The sequence below is a fragment of the Mycteria americana genome, chromosome 13 (assembly GCF_035582795.1).
Source record: "Mycteria americana isolate JAX WOST 10 ecotype Jacksonville Zoo and Gardens chromosome 13, USCA_MyAme_1.0, whole genome shotgun sequence".
In the NCBI taxonomy this organism is placed as follows: domain Eukaryota; kingdom Metazoa; phylum Chordata; class Aves; order Ciconiiformes; family Ciconiidae; genus Mycteria; species Mycteria americana.
In genome coordinates this window covers 19,114,996-19,135,205 of record NC_134377.1, presented here as the reverse complement: position 1 = coordinate 19,135,205, position 20,210 = coordinate 19,114,996, and positions in this window count along the sequence as shown.

Sequence of the window (20,210 nt, the reverse complement as noted above, 5' to 3'; positions counted from 1 at the left end):
TTCCGGTCAGATTCCCCCTTACCGGCTTTACGTAAGCCCTGGCCTTCCACCGCCTCCTGTTAGACTACAATTGCTCCGTTTGTGACTGTGAGACTTTTCTTCATAGTCCCCATATGTCTCATTATTAGTTCTCATTAATAGTATATTATTTCCCGTAGTAACTTGTACAATTAGTCGTGTAACACATTTTAAGGCACCGCTAACAACAATACAGATGAATATCACGACGATTACAATTATAATCATCGTTTGAAGTAAACTTGCCAACCGTGCTGTTAGGGAGAACCCAAAACTTTGTAACATTTTGCTTAGAGGCCTGACTACCTCTACTTGATTTTGCCACTTATTTTATTTCACCTAGTTGTTGATCTAAATGTTCGGTTATATTGGGGATATGGATGCAACGATCTTTGTTTTTCAGTTTTAGGTCCCGACATACCCTGTGTTCCGGTAGTAACATTAAATCTAAGATTAGCCTATTCTGCAACGTAATTTTTGACGTTTCTTGTCACTGAGTATTTTAAATCTTGTAATCCTACTCTAGTCGCGTTCGCTAACCGCATTCTATTCTGAAAGCGGGTAATTTGGAGACTGAAGATAGCTTTGCTTTAAATCTAAAGCTAAAATTGCCCGCTCGAGGGGATCGCCTGCAGATTTACGTAATGGCAAACAGGTCGTTATACCGCTGATGTAATGGATTCTTCCAAAGAAATGGACAAGTTTTAAGACTAGATATCTGTTACAAAAAGTAAATGCTAGGTTAATCGATGTCAGAGATAAAATTTTTATTGGACCGTGCTCAATTAATAACACTTTCTGAGAGTGTCCTAGGAGTAATTTTAATAGTACTTTTCTAAAAGAAAAACATTGATACAATTCATCGACAGTCCCTGGTTAGTCAGAGGTTCAGTCATCCAGTTGGCGCAAAGATCCGCTTGTCCTGGTCTGGTGCCGCCTTTGCTCTGTGGCCGTGAAAAGCCGAAATCGGGACTCGATAGTCGGGATGACTATTAAGCAGGTATTCTTTATTGCAGCGCTGGCTGGGGATCGCTCTGCCAGGTTAGCGCGACACCTCGGTTCATATACAGGAAAATCATACGTAGTCATCAGATTTCCTGAAGAGGGCAGTTTTATGGAGAAGAGTTCCCAGAATTCATTTACGTAGTCCGAGCGTGCGCAGTAAAACTAGGGTTAGGGTCTCTTCACCCTCCCGGTGGTCTTCCCTAGTCTTCCTCACGTTGTCCGCTAGTTGAACTTTGGGCTTCCTTTGTCCATAGATAGCCATTGACTTAGCTCATCGGTCCTCCTTCGGCCTCGGAATGTTACAAGGGGGTCGAGTTAAACTAGTTCTTTGTTGCTTCTCTTCGGCACAAAGGTCCCGAGTTCCTATTATCTGTGATTTAATTAGGAAGCCGAACGAGCTTGCTCAAGGCCTGTTTAGTCCTATCGGGTAAGAAGTTACAGGAAATGTCCTACCATCAACTCTGCTCAGCAGGTAACTAAAACTATCTTTGCAAAGGGGAAGAGAACAAAAGAGAACGACGATGCGAGTGAAACTAAAAAAAAATGCGAGTCCATGTATCCCAGTAAGGTCTTAGTCAGGGATTGTCAGGGATTTAACGCTTTCATTCCCCCCTTTTCTTTTGAGGACTTGTACCTTCCTTGCTACAGTCCTCAGTATACAGTCTTATTACGTCTGAAACAAAGCTTACTACAAAAACTACAATAAAATCAATAAAATGACTAATAAAATAGCAAGGCTCTTTAACTACGACTAGTAAAATATTTCTAATCTTTTTAGGCCTAGGAGGGTGTTATCCTTAATTATTTTATGTTTGCAAAATTCATAAATATTTCATCCTTTTCAAGGGTCTGAGAAAAATACCTTCCCATTTCTACTCGATGCCTAATCTCGTTTCTTTTCCGATCGCGGTACGTCTCTGCTGAATTCCGGGAACACCGAAGAAAACGCTTAAGAAATACACAAACAAATATTCCTAAAATCGCCAAAGTAATCAATCCGATGAATAATTGTTTCGACCGTCCAAAGGTGGGAAGCCAAGAGTCACTTTATCCCATATACCTCGAAGCCCCAGTGAAGTCTCATCTGAGGATACTTCCTGGAATATTCGTGCTTGCTCCCAGAGTGCATTTAGATCTGCTTCTACCTGCTTATCTTTATTGATATATGCACAGCAGCTGGTATTAATGATGATACGTACACCTCCTTCTTTGGCAGTCAATAAATCTAATGCCATTCCATTTTGCAACGCAACCTTACTGAGAGAAGATACTTCTGTCTGTAAAGTTTTATAGTATTTATGGTTAAATTTTGCATCTGCTCTAGAACTGCGGAAACATTTACTATGGCCTTTTCTAGCTCGCTTACTGCTAGCCACGGTAAGAACTATGAAATTTAGTTCCCCTAATGGCATGTGGGTGGTCTTCTCGCTTAGCCCGTCTCCAGGACGTTCTCAAAATACCTCTAGGTATTTGGGACTGGTCATATATTCGATCCTAACTAACTAAATGAGCTATGGTACACATTCCCTTCCATCCTGCAGGGAGTCGCTTTCTGCCGATACCGTCGCCACACAGCCACCGATACCTGTCGGGTAGTTTGCAAGGTCCGTCGGTGGCTGTGAGATTAGCTCCAGAAAATGATCTTTTGCTTACCCATCCAACCGATGTATTTCTACTGGCATCCCGCTTTGTAGGGCTATAGGTTTCACGTTCAATCCCGTCAAATTCCAAGTTCCTACTTCTACCGCAGTCTTGTCGATCGAATGATCGTTCCATCCGTTCCTACAGGAATAGTTATGATATTTGTTATCGGGGGGGCGGCACGGACAATTATTGGATCTCGCCTTCCGTAGGCAACTATTATTGCTAACTAGAATCTGGGTGTTACTATCGGGTATCTGCAACGTGAAGCTTGGTCTGATCTCATAGCTTGAATTATCATAACTACAAGATCCTCCATCTTGTCTTTCCCAAAACTCAGGCCGAGTATTACTCTCACAATTCCAAGGAGTCGACCCTATGCCGTACAAAGGGACTCTCGTGTCACCTCTCGGTAGGGCGGTACAAATCCAACGATCCTTAGCCCCTGCGGCGTTCGCCATCATCTGAATCGCATTATAATACAAGTTCTCGTTCCAAGCATCTACCGATGAGCTTAAAGTCAATAAAGTTATCGTCGTAACTGTAATTTCAAATCTCCAACGCTTTCGACGGTCCATCGCGGTTCAGAAGCTTTCTTTGTTCGGGAGTAATGGGTCCGAGGTGTCTGCTCTTTCATCTTGATTGCAGTGAAAGTGGTGAGCAACACCCGATAAGGTCCATTCCACTTCTCTTCCAATGGGCCGCCTGAAAAATTCTTAACATAAACCCAATTTCCAGGGTGTGACGGTGTGCTTCCCCAGCCCCCGACCTTTATCTCCTGCAACCCTGCTCAGGTGATAACCACCGGTGGTGATTGTAATGGACTGTCGTGGTTTAGCCCCAGCCGGCAGCTAAGCACCACGCAGCCGCTCGCTCACTCCCCCATGGTGAGATGGGGGAGAGAATCGGAAGAGCAAAAGTAAGAAAACTTGAGGGTTGAGATAAGGGCATTTAATAGGTAAAGCAAAAGCCGCGCACGCAAGCAAAGCAAAGCAAGGAATTCCTTCGCTACTTCCCATGGGCAGGCAGGCGTTCAGCCATCTCCAGGAAAACACGGCTCCATCACGCGTAATGGTTACTTGGGAAGACAAACGCCATCGCTCCAAATGTCCCCCCTTCCTTCTTCTTCCCCAGCTTTATATACTGAGCATGACGTCATGTGGTATGGAATAGCCCTTTGGTCAGCTTGGATCAACTATCCTGGCTGTGTCCCCTCCCATCTTCTTCTGCACCTGGCAGAGCACGGGAAGCTGAAAAGTCCTTGACTAGTGCAGCAACAACTAAAACATCTCTGTATTATCAACACTGTCTTCAGCACAAATCCAAAACATAGCCCCATACCAGCCGCTACGAAGAAAATTAACTCTGTCTCAGCTGAAACCAGGACAGTATCCACCCCTTATTCCATACCATTTACGTCATGCTCAGGTCTCACACTATTCAATACATTCTGATTACCCACCATCACCCTTCCCATCCTTTGATATAATACACACATATCATTCCCTTAGTCTATGGACCACCCCTACAAAATATTTGTAAAATGTCCATAAATGTCCACAAATGTCCACTGAGTTCATTTAGTCCATGACTTTGGGCTTCATCTCTTATGGTTGTTACTCAGGACAGGAGAGGTGGTGTTTTGCTTGGGGTTATTGGGCACCAAAGCCAGCTGAGGTCAGGTCACTGCTGCACTTGCACTGCTTCTTGTAAGGCTTCTCCTCCATTGGTTCAGGTGGTTCCGGCCGTAGTAATTCCTATAACATGCAACTCAAATCATGGGTTACAACAATTTAAAGGTATATCTATTACAATGTCCACCCCTGGTCCTTTTGGACCAGGATATAGGGTTTAACATTGCAATGAACTCCTCCCCTTGCTCCTAGCCTGGCTAGCAACAAGGGGTTCCTGCTATAGTAATTCCCACAACACGCAACTCAAATCCCGGGATACAACAATTTAAAGGTATTTCCATTACAATCTCCACCCCTGGTCCCTTTGGACCAGACCATCAGGTTTAACATTGCAATGAAGTCCTCCCCTTGCCCCTGCTCCAGCTTGGACTTATCCACAGAATGCAGTCCCTTCAGAAGTAAACTTGCTCCAACATGGCCTCATGCACAGCCACAGATGCTTCGAGGTATACCTGCTGCAGCATGGACTTTATCCACAGCCACAGATGCTTCGAGGTGCACCTTATCCAGCGTGGACTTATCCTTGGACCACAATCCCTTCAGAGCTATACCTGCTGTGGCACAGACATAACCATGGCCACAGACATTTCAAGATATACCTGCTTTGGCATGGGCTAATCCATGGGCACAGACGCTTTGGGGTGTCCCGCTCCCACGTGGATTCATCCACAGGTCACAGTCCCTTCGACTCGAGTTCACAGCGGAGTTCCAGCCTGTCCGGTACAGCAGCACAGAAACAGCAGCGATGCCCTGGCCATCCGCCAGCCCAGGCGCAAGGCCATTGCTGTTATCAAAATGTTCCCAGGCACAGCAGAGTAAGGTGATCAGCAGTACAGCAGCACGGCAAGCAGTGAAAGCAAAAAGCAGCCACTAACGAGCCCTAGACTCTGACATACAGTAAGGCAAGCAAGCCTATGGCAAGCACAGAAGCCTGCTGCTTAATAGCTAAACAGCAATAACAGCTATAAATTCTATCTGGCACATTCCAATCAAATCTGTCATTATCTCAAACCCTTCGTGCCCCACGTTGGGTGCCAAAAAGGACTGTCATGGTTTAGCCCCAGCCGGCAGCTAAGCACCACGCAGCCGCTCGCTCACTCCCCCATGGTGGGATGGGGGAGAGAATCGGAAGAGCAAAAGTAAGAAAACTTGAGGGTTGAGATAAGGGCAGTTTAATAGGTAAAGCAAAAGCCGCACACGCAAGCAAAGCAAAGCAAGGAATTCCTTCGCTACTTCCCATGGGCAGGCAGGTGTTCAGCCATCTCCAGGAAAACAGGGCTCCATCACGCGTAATGGTTACTTGGGAAGACAAACGCCATCGCTCTGAACATCCCCCCTTCCTTCTTCTTCCCCAGCTTTATATACTGAGCATGACATCATGTGGTGTGGAATAGCCCTTTGGTCAGTTTGGATCAACTATCCTGGCTGTGTCCCCTCCCATCTTCTTCTGCACCTGGCAGAGCACGGGAAGCTGAAAAGTCCTTGACTAGTACAGCAGCAACTAAAACATCTCTGTATTATCAACACTGTCTTCAGCACAAATCCAAAACATAGCCCCATACCAGCCGCTACGAAGAAAATTAACTCTGTCTCAGCTGAAACCAGGACATGGACGCATCTGGTCACGATGGCTGCATCGGCTCAAAGTGGATTCGGGAGACAGACAGCAACACAAGAGCCTAGGGCTACTGTGCAATGCGCCCACCGAAGAAACTAAAATCTGTGGTCGGCATGCAAATATGACTATGGGTCAATCGTCTTATCCCCCATAAATAGCGAGCGGCCCGAGAGCCCTTGGAGCTCTCCTGCACGGCAGCGGGCTGCACGCCCGGATCTCCCCTTGAGCGGGGACGCCTCTCGAGGTTACTCCTCGAGGCTGAGAGATTCCTTGCCGCAACAGGTCCTTGGTAAGTGACTAACAACGTGCTAAACTTTGAAATCTTAGCTAAGTGATATAAAGGATTGATTGCGCACATATAATCCTTTAGACATAAACAGTTGACCGAGTCGGGACTGGATCTAGCCGCACTTACTCCTCTCTGAGGAGGAGTTTAGAAAGCAAGGGGATCTTTTTCCGAACCTCGTGACTCGATGGGAGGGTCTCCCTGACAGTTTTGTCTGACCCTGTCCTCTATGCAGTACGTGATCGAGTGTACCTCGCCATCGAATCTTGTTAAAACACTGTCGCATTGAACTTTGGTAACTCCCTATTCTGTATCAATAAACTATATTTTTACTTCTCTGTTGCGAGTGAAGCGCACCCTCGCTCCGTCCGTGACGCAGGGCTAAATGGGTGGATCGGGTGATCTAACCCTTATGCTCTGGTTCCCAAAACATTCTTATTAATCTTTTCCAATTGGTTTCCTAAGGATATAACATAATTTTCTAAATAATTATTTCCCAGCTGATTCAAATCTTCCCCTTGATATTTGGCCTCATATGGCCTCCCATATAATATCTCAAAAGGGCTCAGAATTTCTTCGGCCCTAGGTTTTCCATGTATCCAAAGTAGCGCAATAGGCAGCGCTCGATACCAATATAGGTTTGCTTCTCGATGTATTTTACTTGCCCGCTGGCTTGCGGTCTGTAGGGTGCGCGCAGTTGCCGATCGATTCCTAATAGTTTGCTGACCTGTTGCGCTACTTCTGCACAAAAAATGTGTACCCCTATCTGATGAAATGACCGTAGGTAACCCGAATCGAGGTATTATTTCATTTAATAATACCTTAGTTACTTCTCTTGCTTTGCTTGTCCTACAAGGGAACGCCTCTGGCCATCCGGAAAAGGTGTCTGTAAGTATCAATAAGTATCTGTACCCCCCTTTTCTTGGAAGTTCAGAGAAATCAATTTACCAGCGGTCCCCCGGTACATTTCCTCTCCCGATACTTCCTAACTGTGCCCGGTTACCCGAATAGGGATTATTTTTCAAACATATTTCACATTGCTGAGTCACCCATCAAACTGTAGTATACAAATTTCTCCCTATTAATTTTTGATGTAAAAATTGATACAGGGAATCAGCCCCCCAGTGTGTTTTATTGTGGTGTTCTTTAACAACTCCCCGTACCTGTTTGGCAGGAATTATAATTCTGCCATCGCTCAAGCGGGCCCATCCTTTGAAGGGAACCTGCCCTCCCATTTCTTCTATTAATTCTTTATCAGCCCTCGAATATGCAACATTTTCTTGGTCACCTAGACTCCTACTTCTGTTACCCGGAATTAAGGTTAAAATCTTTCGGAATCTCTCCGCTGCCTCATAATTAGCCTCATAATCAGCCAAGCTATGACCTTTTTCCTGGTCGGCGTTACCCTTTGGGCGTCCTCGGCAGTGCGTGATGGCGACTTTGGTTGGCAGCTGGACTGCTTCTAATAGGTGAAGGATTTCCTCGGCGTGCTCGATCTGTCTCCCTGGTGCGGTTAGTAGTCCCCGTTCCTTCCAAATTGCTCTGTGAGCGTGGACGACTCCAAAGGCATATTTGGAGTCTGTCCGTAGACGTTTTTTTTTCCCTTTTGCCAATTCCAGGGCCCTAGTCAGGGCAATAATTTCAGCCTTTTGAGCTGATGTTCCAGCTGGTAATGACTGAGAGTCAATTACTTTGCTTGCTGTCGTCACCGCATACGCAGCCTTTCGAATACCTTGTCGGATGAAGCTGCTCCCATCCGTGAACCGGGAGGCTTGTGCATCGACCGAGGGTTCTTCTTTTAAATCTGCTCTGCTAGAATATACAGTCTCTATGGTTTCCAAACAGTCATGTATCAATGATTCAGATGTCAATCCCACTGAGGAAAGAAGCTGGGTTTGTAACATTAGTCACTTCAATAGTAACATCATCTGGTTCAACTAGAATAGCCTGGTATTGTAAAAATCGGGATGGAGAAAGCCAATTATTTCCTTATTGTTCTAGTATGGCCGATACTGTGTGTGAAACCAGCACTGTGATTTTTTTGGCCTAAGGTAAATTTCCGGGCCTCTCGGATATTTAGTACTACAGCCGCCACAGCTTGTAGGCACCCTGGCCTCCCTTTGCTTACTTTGTCAAGCTGCTTAGAAAAGTAGGCCACAGCTCTTTTGCAGAGTCCCAGTCGTTGAGCTAGGACTCCCAGAGCTATACCTTGTTTGTCATGGGAAAACAGCCAGAAGGGTTTAGTAACGTCAGGTAGGGCCAGGGCCTTCATTGTTTCCTTTTTAAGCGTTTTGAGCGCATTTTGAGCTTCGCTGGACCAAAGCGGTTGAGTGGGATTGTTTTTCAAAAGCTCATACAAAGCTTTTGCTACTATTCCATAATTGTAAATCCATAATCGGCACCAACCTGCCATTCCCAAGAAGGTCCTGAATTCCTTTACCGTTTCAAGGAGGGGGGGTTCTGCAGATGGCTTCTTTTCGTTCCGTTCCTAATTCTCGTCGTCTTCCAGATAGCTCGTATCCAAGGTAGGTTACTTGCTGTCGCACCATCTGAGCTTTCTGTTGAGAGACTCGATACCCATTCGGTCCAACAAAGTTCAACCAAGTAACAGTCCATTGAATACAATCAGACTTTGTTTCAGTTGCTATGAATAAGTCATCTGCATACCGTAGAAGAGTTCCATCTCTGGAGGCAGGATACCATGTCTCAAGTTCTCGTGCTCATTGATTCCCAAAAATGATTGGACTGTTCTTAAAACCTTGGGGTAACGCTGTCCAGGTAAGTTGGGTTTTCCTACCAGTAGGAGGACTTTCCCATTCAAATGCAAATAGGTTTTGGCTCTCCTTGGCCAGAGGCAAGCAGAAGAATGCATCTTTCAAATCTAATACTATAAGCCATACTTGATTATTTTGTAATTTAGTAAGTAAAGTATAAGGATGGGCCACCACAGGGTGTAAATCTTTAAAATTGATGGGTTTTAGAAAGAATGCCTTTTCCTGTTGGCCAGTAGCTCCCGCTACAGTCACAAAGTCTTTACTCACAGGTATCAATTATTGATTTAAAACAGAGAAAGAAGCACCTGTGTCTACTAAGAATTCTTCTTCTTTTGTCTCCCCAGCCTTACCTTAACCAGTGGATCCACTAGGGTAGATTCCCCAGGTCCCCCTCAATCGGCCTCTGCTCCAGCAGTCAAGATTTGCGGGGTTCCTTGGAGTCTTGGGCATTCGCTCCTCCAACGTCCTTCCCCTCGACAATATGCGCATTGATTCTTTCCCAATACATTCCCCAGTCCTCCTCTACTTTTGGATAGCCTTCCCCCTTCCTCGCCCTGTAAATCCTCCTCTATTCAGCATTTCTCTCTGTTCCAAGGCTGCCTCCGTGCGGCGGGAGGTTAACACCGCAATCCTTCTGCCTCTCCGGGCGATTCCGCAAAGTAAAAAAAAAAAAAAACCCACATATCCGCATACATAACCTCATCCCATTTCCTTCTCTCCATAAGAACAACATTAACTGCAATATAGTATTATAATTTAAAGATCCATTAAAGGGCCATTTTTCACCGTCTTCTAATGTGTACAGGGGATACCACTGATTACAGTATTTGATTAGTGTTTTGTTATTCCCACTCCCACCTGGTTGTCCCCCTATCTCTTTCCAGTGTGCTAAGATACATCCTAGGGGGCTATTTCTTTACAATACCACCACTTTGCTGTCCCCCCATTCTTCCTTATTGATTCTGTACTTCTGTTATTCTCCCAGAGATTATTTTAATAACCTGTCGCGCTTTATCCTCCCACTCTGACCACGTTCCACGATTCTCACATTGAATATCTCATCCAAATACAACCCATAAATTTTGGTCACAAATAAAACAATTTACGAGGAAAAGGGGTTCACGTTCGTTTTCAGGATGAGCCACACAGATCTCCCACGCTCACTTTGCAGTCACACCAGATTAACTCAGCTCATTGACACTTAGTTGCCGATTTTGCAGTGCCTAACGAATATATCCAAATTCAATATCAATAAACCAATGTCCGAGTTAGGTGCCAGTAAATCTGTACCGCCAACGGTACAAAACTCACACGGGTTTCGTAAGTGTACCGATACCAAAGGGCACGTTATTGCACAAGTACAAGGCTTAACCTGTGCCTGTACCAAATGTATACCCTCAGGCACGAGTAGCCAGGTATATGGCGCTCAGCCTAGGACGTCTCCTACGACTTCCGAGAACCTTCCAAAGGACCGGTCCCAAATTCCAAAACAGAAAAGATTTTAAGGATACCGTTTTTCCTTTAGATGGTCCTTGTCTGCTCCCGCAGTGATCCGATTGAGGCGAGGAGGCCCTCGGGGAAATCCCGGGGGTACCCTATGGAGTCCTTGTTCTCAGCGGGTCCTGCAGCCAAGCAGAGCGGGTCCCACCTGGGGTGCCAGATTGTTGCCGTGAAAAGCCGAAATCGGGATGACTATTAAGCAGGTATTCTTTATTGCAGCGCTGGGGATCGCTCCGCCGCAACTGCTCCGCCAGGTTAGCGCAACACCTCGGTTCATATACAGGAAAATCATACGTAGTCATCAGATTTCCTGAAAAGGGCAGTTTTATGGTGATGAGTTCCCAGAGTTCATTTACATAGTCCAAGCGTGCGCAGTAAAATTAGGGTTAGGGTCTCTTCACCCTCCCGGTGGTCTTCCCTAGTCTTCCTCACGTTGTCCGCTAGTTGAACTTTGGGCTTCCTTTGTCCATAGATAGCCATTGACTTAGCTCATAGGTCCTCCTTCGGCCTCGGAATGTTACAAGGGGGTCGATTTAAACTAGTTCTTTGTTGCTTCTCTTCGGCACAAAGGTCCCGAGTTCCTGTTTTCCGTGATTTAATTAGGAAGCCGAACGAGCTTTCTCAAGGCGTGTTTAGTCCTATCGGGTAAGAAGTTACAGGAAATGTCCTACCATCAAATCTGCTCAGCAGGTAACTAAAACTATCTTTGCAAAGGGGAAGAGAACAAAAGAAAACGAGGATGTGAGCGAAACTAAAACAAACCCGCGAGTCTATGTATCACAGTAAGGTTTTAGTCGGGGATTTAACCCTTTCAACTCCGGTATAACGAATCCGGGAGTCAATCCCATTCACCTTTACTGCTGTATATGTTTTCAATAGCACCGTATAACGTTCTTTCCACTTTTCTTTCAAGGGCTCATCTTTCCAAGTTCGCACGTAGACCGTGTCTCCTGGTTAGAATGGGTGTATCGGAGCGTCCAAGGGAACGGGAGTCTCCTGGTTTAGGTACCTACGCAGGGAGGATAAATTCTGCGAGAAAAAAATCAAATATTCTTTAATTACAGCCTGTCCCTTGACATGCATGCGGTCTCCCTTTGCGGTTAAATGATCGATTGGATACCGTTCCCATACAGGATCTCAAATGCACTAACAGTTTCCCTAACTCTGGGTGTAATTGCTACTCTCATTAATGCTATGGCTCGAATATCTACCCATTTCCTTTGAGTTTCCTCAATGGCACACTTTAGAAATCTGTCTTTTTAGGGTTCGATTCATTCTTTCTACTTTGCCACTGGACCGTGGCCTCCGAGGGGTATGCAAATCCCATTTAACATTTAGAAATCTAAAAAATCCCTGCGCTATTTCTGCAATAAAGCGGGGTCTGTTATAGGAGAATATACCTTCTGGAACCCTGAATCTGGGGATAGTTTCTTGCGATAAAATTTTAATCGCTTCCTTAGATTTGTTAGTACAACAGGGGAAAGCTTCGGGCCAACCAGAAAAGGTTGGTAACGGTCTACCGTTACCAATAAATATTTATACAGATTACACCTCGGCAATTCCATAAAATCTATTTGCCGGTATTCCCCGGGAGTTGTTCCTCATTTTACGATTCCTCCCATTATTTTCTTTGCAATTTTGGGGTTATTGGCACGACAGATAGCGTGCTTTTTAACTATTATATCTGCTAGGCTTTGCGTTCTTGGCCCAATGACATGTCTTTTGGCAATTAGTACTAATGCATCTGCTCCTGAGTGTGTTTCTCGGTGCAGTTTCTCAAGTAGAATTTCCATCATCTTTTCATAAATTAATAATTGCTTCAGTGGTGTCACCCACCGACCCTGATCGCTTTTGGAACAATCTAATTGCTCTGCCAATTGATTTTGCTTCTCGGTATATTGTGGGGGCGGATAATTCCAAAGGGGTACTGGAATTAAAGCCCCTTCAAATTTTGATTTCTGTAATGCTGCTGCTTTTGCTAACGGGTTTGCTTTTCGATTTCCCTTTGTGATTGCATTGTTTCCCTTCTGATGTGCTTTACGATGCGTTATAGCAACCTCCTTTGGTTGAAGGACTGCCTGTAAGAGCTTCATTATTTCTGTTCCATATTTGATCAAAGTCCCGTGTGAACTTAATAGTCCTCTTTCTTTCCCAGTTGTCCCACGTGCGTGCGCTGCTCCGAATGCATACTTAGAATCTGTGTAAATATTGACTCGCTTTCCCTAAGCTCCAAAGCTCGTGTTAGCGCAACCAATTCTGCCTTTTGAGCAGATGTATTACTAGGCAAAGATATAGCTTCTAAGGCCTGAGAATGCGTTACCGCTGGCTATCCAGCTTTCCGTCTTCCTTCCGACATAAAACCGCTTCCATCAGTAAATAACTCTGGTTCTGCATTTGATAGGGGTTTGTCTCGCAGATCAGGCCTGCTAGAGTACGCTGGTTTGATGGTTGTTAAGCAGTCACGATGCAATTCACCGGATTTGGAAATCGGGAGCAGAGTTGTAGGATTTAGAGCAGAGGTCGGGGAGATTACAACTTCATCTTGTTCCAGCAGCGCAGCTTGATATTTAGCTAACCTGCGTGGGGAGATCCGCTAATGCCCTTTATTTTCAAGGGAAGAAGACACGGCGTGGAGTACAAATACAGTAATAGGTTGGCCAAACGTCAACTTCTCAGATTCTTCAACTAAGGTTGCAGTAGCTGCTACTGCCTTCAAACAAGCAGGCCAACCTTTACTAACTTCATCTAATTGCTTTGAAAAGTATCCCACCGGTCTTTTCCGGCTCCCCAACCTTTGTGTCAAAACTCCTAATGCCGCTCGCTGTCGTTCACGTACATATAATTGGAAGGGTTTCCTCAAAATCGGGAGTCTCAAAGCGGGAGCCTCCGTGAGTTTCCTTTTAATTTCATCAAAACTCTTCCTACATTCAGGTGTCCATTCGAGAATCCCCTCAGGTCCTTTCACAGCAGCATACGGTGCTTTGGCAATTAGTCCAAAATCGGGAATGCGTAAGCGACGCCATCCGGCCATCACCAGAAATCCTCTTAATTGCTTCTCTGATGTCGGTACAGCAATTCTACAAATGGCCTCTTTTCTCTCAGTACTTAATTCTCTCTGTCCTTTGGTGATTTCAAACCCCATATATTGCACCTTTCCCCCCCCCCCCCATCTGAGCCTTTTTCTTAGAAACCAGATACCCTGCCAAGCCCAGAAAGTTAAGCAAACTGGTGGTGGCTTCCAGACATGCCTCATAACTGTCAGAACCAATTAGCAAATCATCAACGTATTGCAACAATGTTACGGCATCGTGATCGTTTTGCCATAGTTCCAATTCTTTGGCCGGTACCTTACCAAATGAGGTAGGGCCGTTCTCGAATCCCTGGGGAAGGACGGTGCAGCAGAGTTGCGTCTTTCGTCCTGGAGTTGCGTTCTCCCGTTCAAAGGCGAAGATGGTCTGGCTCTGCTCATCCACAGGTATACAGAACGCGGCGTCCTTTAAATCTAACACTGCAAAATAAGTATTACTGTTAGGGTTTGTAGTAAGAAGGGTATATGGATTGGGAACCAGAGGGTGGACATCTACTGTCCTTGCGTTAATTTCTCATTAAGTCCCGTACCAGTCTATATTCAGAAGAATGGGGCTTCTTTACAGGTAGGATGGGAGTATTAAATTCCGATTGGCGCTCCCGTTAACACTCCATGTTCTAAAAAGGAGCTTATTATAGGTTTAATCCTTTTCGGGCCTCCGGCTTAACGGGGTATTGTTTCTTTCTTACCGATTGAGCTCCTGGTTTCAGTTTGGTCTTTACCAGGGTCGCATTCTTTGCTCGTCCGGGTATCTCCGATGCCCACACCGGGGGTATGACCGCATTCAGTATGTCCTCTGAAATATTCATTTTGTCATTAGGATCTTTCTCGATAAACAAACATATCTGGGCTTTCCAGGCAGTCTCTGGAGGAATATGCAACTGAATAGAGTCTTCAGAAAAAGTTAGTTGTGCATTCAGTTTACAAGTAAATGCCACCCAAGCAATGGTAGGGGGCATTCTGGCATCTAAAGGAATTTGTGAGTTAATTTAGTGTTTCCAATGGAACATTCCATAGGTTGTAAAAACAGCCTTAAAGTCTTTTTCCCTCTTGCACCAACAACGCTTATTTTAGTTCTACTTAAGGGTCCCTGTCATGGTTTAGCCCCAGCCAGCAACTAAGCACCAGACAGCCGCTCGCTCACTCCCCCCGCAGTGGGATGGGGGAGAGAATCGGAAGAGCAAAAGTAAGAAAACTCATGGGTTGAGATAAAGACAGTTTAATAGGTAAAGCAAAAGCCACGCACACAAGCACAGCAAAGCAAGGAATTCGTTCGCTCCTTTCCATGGGCAGGCAGGTGTTCAGCCATCTCCAGGAAAGCAGGGCTCCATCATGCGTAACGGTTACTTGGGGGAAGACAAACGCCATCGCTCTGAACATCCCCCCTTCCTTCTTCTTCCCCAGCTTTATATACTGAGCATGATGTCACGTGGTATGGAATAGCCCTTTGGTCAGTTTGGATCAAGTATCCTGGCTGTGTCCCCTCCCAGCTTCTTCTGCACCTGGGAAGCTGAAAAGTCCTTGACTAGTGCAGCAACAACTAAAACATCTCTGTATTATCAACACTGTTTTCAGCACAAATCCAAAACATAGCCCCGTCCCAGCCACTATAAAGAAAATTAACTCTATCTCAGCTGAAAGCAGGACAGTATCCACCCCTTATTCCATACCATTTACGTCATGCTCAGGTCTCACACTATCCAATACATTCTCATTACCCACCATCACCCTTCCCATCCTTTGATATAATACACACATAGCATTCTCCTAGTCTATGGACCACCCCTACAAAATATTTGTAAAATGTCCATAAATGTCCACAAAATGTCCACTGAGTTCATTTAGTCCATGACTTTGGGCTTCATCTCTTATGGTTGTTACTCAGGACAGGAGAGGTGGTGTGTTTCTTGGAGTTATTGGGCGCCAAAGCCAGGTCAGGTCACTGCTGCACTTGCACTGCTTCTTGTAAGGCTTCTCCTCCATTTGTTGAGGTGGTTCCGGCTGTAGTAATTCCTATAACACGGAACTCAAATCATGGGTTACAACAATTTAAAGGTATATCCATTACAATCTCCACCCCTGGTCCTTTTGGGCCAGGTTATAGGGTTTAACATTGCAATAAACTCCTCCCCTTGCTCCTAGCCTGGCTAGCAACAAGGGGTTCCTGCTCTGCTATAGTAATTCCCACAACATGCAACTCAAATCAGAGGATACAACAATTCAAAGGTATTTCCATTACAGTCTCCACCCCTGGTCCCTTTGGACCAGACCATCAGGTTTAACACTGCAATGAAGTCCTCCCCTTGCCCCTGCTCCAGCTTGGACTTATCCACAGAATGCAGTCCCTTCAGAAGTAAACTTGCTCCAACATGGCCTCATGCACAGCCACTGGTGCTTCGAGGTGTACCTGCTGCAGCATGGACTTTATCCACAGCCACAGATGCTACGAGGTGCACCTTATCCAGCGTGGACTTATCCTTGGACCACAATCCCTTCAGAGCTATACCTGCTGTGGCACAGACATAACAATGGCCACAGACTTTTCAAGATATACGTGCTCTATACCAACACATGGGCTAATCCGTGGGCACAGACGCTTTGGGGTGTCCCGCTCCCACGTGGATTCATCCACAGGTCACAGTCCCTTCGACTCGAGTTCACAGCGGAGTTCCAGCCTGTTCAGTACAGCAGCACAGAACCAGCAGCGATGTCCAGGCCATCTGCCAGCCCAGGCACATCGCCATTGCTGTTATCAAAATGTTCCCAGGCACAGCAGAGTAAGGTGATAAGCAGCACGGCAAGCAGTGAAAGCAAAAAGCAGCCACTAACGAGCCCTAGACTCTAGCGTACAGTAAGGCAAGCAAGCCTATGGCAAGCACAGAAGCCTGCTGCTTAATACCCAAACAGCAATAACAGCTATAAATTCTATCATCTGGCACATTCCAATCAAATCTGCCATTATCTCAAACCCTTCGTGCCCCATGTTGGGCGCCAAAAAGGACTGTCATGGTTTAGCCCCAGGCGGCAACTAAGCACCACACAGCCACTTGCTCACTCCCCCCGCAGCGGGATGGGGGAGAGAATCAGAAGAGCAAAAGTAAGAAAACTCATGGGCTGAGATAAAGACAGTTTAATAGGTAAAGCAAAAGCCGCGCGCACAAGCAAAGCAAAGCAAGGAATTCGTTCGCTCCTTCCCATGGGCAGGCAGGTGTTCAGCCATCTCCAGGAAAGCAGGGCTCCATGATGCGTAATGGTTACTTGGGAAGACAAACGCCATCGCTCTGAACATCCCCCCTTCCTTCTTCTTCCCCAGCTTTATATACTGAGCATGATGTCACGTGGTATGGAATAGCCCTTTGGTCAGTTTGGATCAAGTATCCTGGCTGTGTCCCCTCCCAGCTTCTTTTGCACCTGGCAGAGCATGGGAAGCTGAAAAGTCCTTGACTAGTACAGCAGCAACTAAAACATCTCTGTATTATCAACACTGTCTTCAGCACAAATCCAAAACATAGCCCCATACCAGCCGCTACGAAGAAAATTAACTCTGTCTCAGCTGAAAGCAGGAGAGTCCCCTACAACTACTTACTACAGCATGTGTGGCTCCACTATCAATGAAAAATAAAAAAAATAGCTATTATTTCATTCCCCAGCTTGACTGGAACCAGAGGATCATCTGGGGAAGCTTTAATAGATTGCTCTGGCCCCCTTCAGTCCAACCCAATCTCCGGCATGACTCCAACCCCTTCTTCGGTCTCTCTTTCCGCATTACTCAGAAGGCACGGACAATCTTTTTTCCAATAGCCCTCTTGCTTACAATTTGCACGCCGATGCATTCCCAGGGGAATGTCATAACGATTTCTACTATTATTTCTACAGCCCCTTCCTCACCCACGGAATTCACCTCCTGTATTTTCTCTCCCTCTTTCTTGTTTTTCCGTCAAGGCAGCCAACAAAGAAGCTTGCAGCGTTACTCGTCCCCGCTTCTCCTTCTCTTCTATTTCCTCCCGATTATTACGTACCTTATATGCGATTGAGAAGAACCGTGAGGCTGTCATGCCATCCTCGCCCCCTACATTTTGTCATCTCTTTCTTATATCTGCTGCCGCTTGACCGATAAACAGCATGTTAAATAACTTTGAATTGCTATCATCTTCCGGATCCAGATCTGTCCGTTTTCGAGCTACTTCACACGATCTCTCGTAGAAGGCTGACGGGGTTTCCTTATCCCCCTGCCTTACTTCAGATAGTTTAGATAAATTCTTAGGCTTTTGCACTCCATGTTGAATCCCATACAAAATTCACTTCTGATATTCCTTTACCCTCTCTAATCCCTCACACTTGTGTTTGGATCCCACTCCGGATCCTCTTTCGGGAGGTACATATCGGTATTAGGCACCCCCCCGCCTTGTTGGATCAGTCCCTCTCTAGCCTTCTCTAAAATTGTTCTCCTCTCCTCAGCGGTAAACAAATATTCTAGGAGAGCCTGTACATCTCCCCAGTTAGGACTAGGAGTCGTGATTAACAGTACTATACATTCCTTCTGGATTGTTTCGATAGGATCCCACTGCCTGTTTGCAGTTTAATAAATCGGAAGCAGTAAAAGGTACGTGTACGGATACCGGTGCTCCTTCAGGCCCTACAGCCTGTCTGAGGGGAGCTCAAACTATGGGTTTCTGTCCCCTTGTTCTTTTAGAGATAGCACTCGCAACTCCATCACCACTTGAGCTGACAGATTTGGGCTGTTTGGGGGGAGCTACCAACAGCTGAATATCCTCTTCTGAATTTTCCCATTCAATACAACAAGGTTTTTCACTTTTTTTCTCTTTTAACACATATATTCCAATCTGATGGTTAGAATCCACTAAACCACCTTTCTTCCTAATATCCCAATCGCGCCTTAACGAAAAAAATATATCCGCAGAAGGCATTTCATGCCATTTTTCAGTTCCCCGACAACACAACATTAATTCCGATATAGTGTTATATTTCAAGGATCCGTTCTCAGGCCATTTTTCACCATCTTCCCATGGATATTGTGGCCACCGTTGATTACAATAGCGTTTTAGCTGATTTTTAGTCATGGCATCTCCCCCAAATTTATTGCAATGCTTCAGGATGCATCCTAGAGGAGAGCAAAGGGGTGCCTCCTGGGAAGCAGCAGCACCCATACCGGTACCGAAAAACCCCAGCATCTCTACACAAACCAGAACGAGGGACGTCTCCCTCTGTTGAACGGGACAGCGTGTAGAAACAAACAGAACTATGCTACTGCCATGTATCTGTCCTGGTGCGTCTTATGCAGGGCCCAGAACAGAACACAGGCTGCCTGCTTCCCGAGACATCTTGCCCCTATCCCCCTTTTCTCCAATCCCCAAAAAATACCTCTTTTCACTAGCATTGCACCGTTGCGTCGCTTACCGCCCGACCGCAGGAGAGGAGCTGAAGGAGTCCCCGATTGACCGGTCAGTGTGCACTGGAGTCCGCTCAGGCCTCTTCTCCCCGTCGGATGCGGCAAGACGAACCGGGCGAGGCTGTCAGCTCGGTCCCATCTGGGGTGCCAAAACTGTTATCCCACAAGCGTGAGGTCGTTTACCCTGTGTGCAAGACGCCAATATACACACAGGGCAGAGGTGTTTTTATGGCATGTCGGCGCAGAGATGGGTGGTAGGCGGTAGCTCCGCAAAGCTAGCGCAAAGTTCGGTCATGCAGGTACGGTATTTATACGGTCTAGTTATACTTAGGCATAAGTAGTTACACAAAGCAGTTTTCTATTGGTCTGCATTTCTCTTACTTCAACTTAAAGCTACAGCGCTACTTCAATGTGCTGCGCACGCTCAGAGTTGAGGGCACTCTGCTTGGGCCGGGGTCTCCAGCTCGAGAGGTGTGACTTTTAGTATTATAATGAGGACAGTTTTCCTGAGGGTGCTTTTTATCACACTTCTACTAGGAGGTTCACATGGTTCCCAAAACATGGTAATTAGCTTTCCTATTTGTCCAGGATGTGCTTTACTTCCAAGGACACTAATGCTTGTTTAGACGTTCCCCTTTGCAGTCTGAATCCCCCTTATCGGCTTTACATAAGCCCTGGCCTTCCACCAGCTCCTGTTAGACTACACCTGCGCGGGCAGATGGCCAGGGCATCGCCGTCGTTTCTGTGCTGCTGTACTGGACAGGCTGGAACTCCATTGTGAACTCTAGTCAAAGGGGCCGTGACCTGTGGATGACTCCACGTGGGAGCAGGACCCCCCAAAGTGTCTGTGGCCGTGGATAAGCCGATGCCACAGCAGGTACCTCTTGACACATCCGTGGCCGTGCTTATTTCTGTGCTGCAGCAGGTATACCTCTGAAGGGATACTGGCTCAAGGATAAGTGCACGCTGGAAAAAGATACACCTCAAACAATCTATAGCTGTAGATAAGTCCATGCTGCAGCAGGTACGCCTTGAAGCATCAGTGGCTGTGCATGAGGTCACGCTGGAGCACCTGAAAGCATGTGGCCTTAGATAAACCCACGGCAGAGCAGGTACACCCGTGGAGGGATTGCAGCTGTCGGTAAGGGCACGTTGCAGTAGGTTTACTTCTGAAGG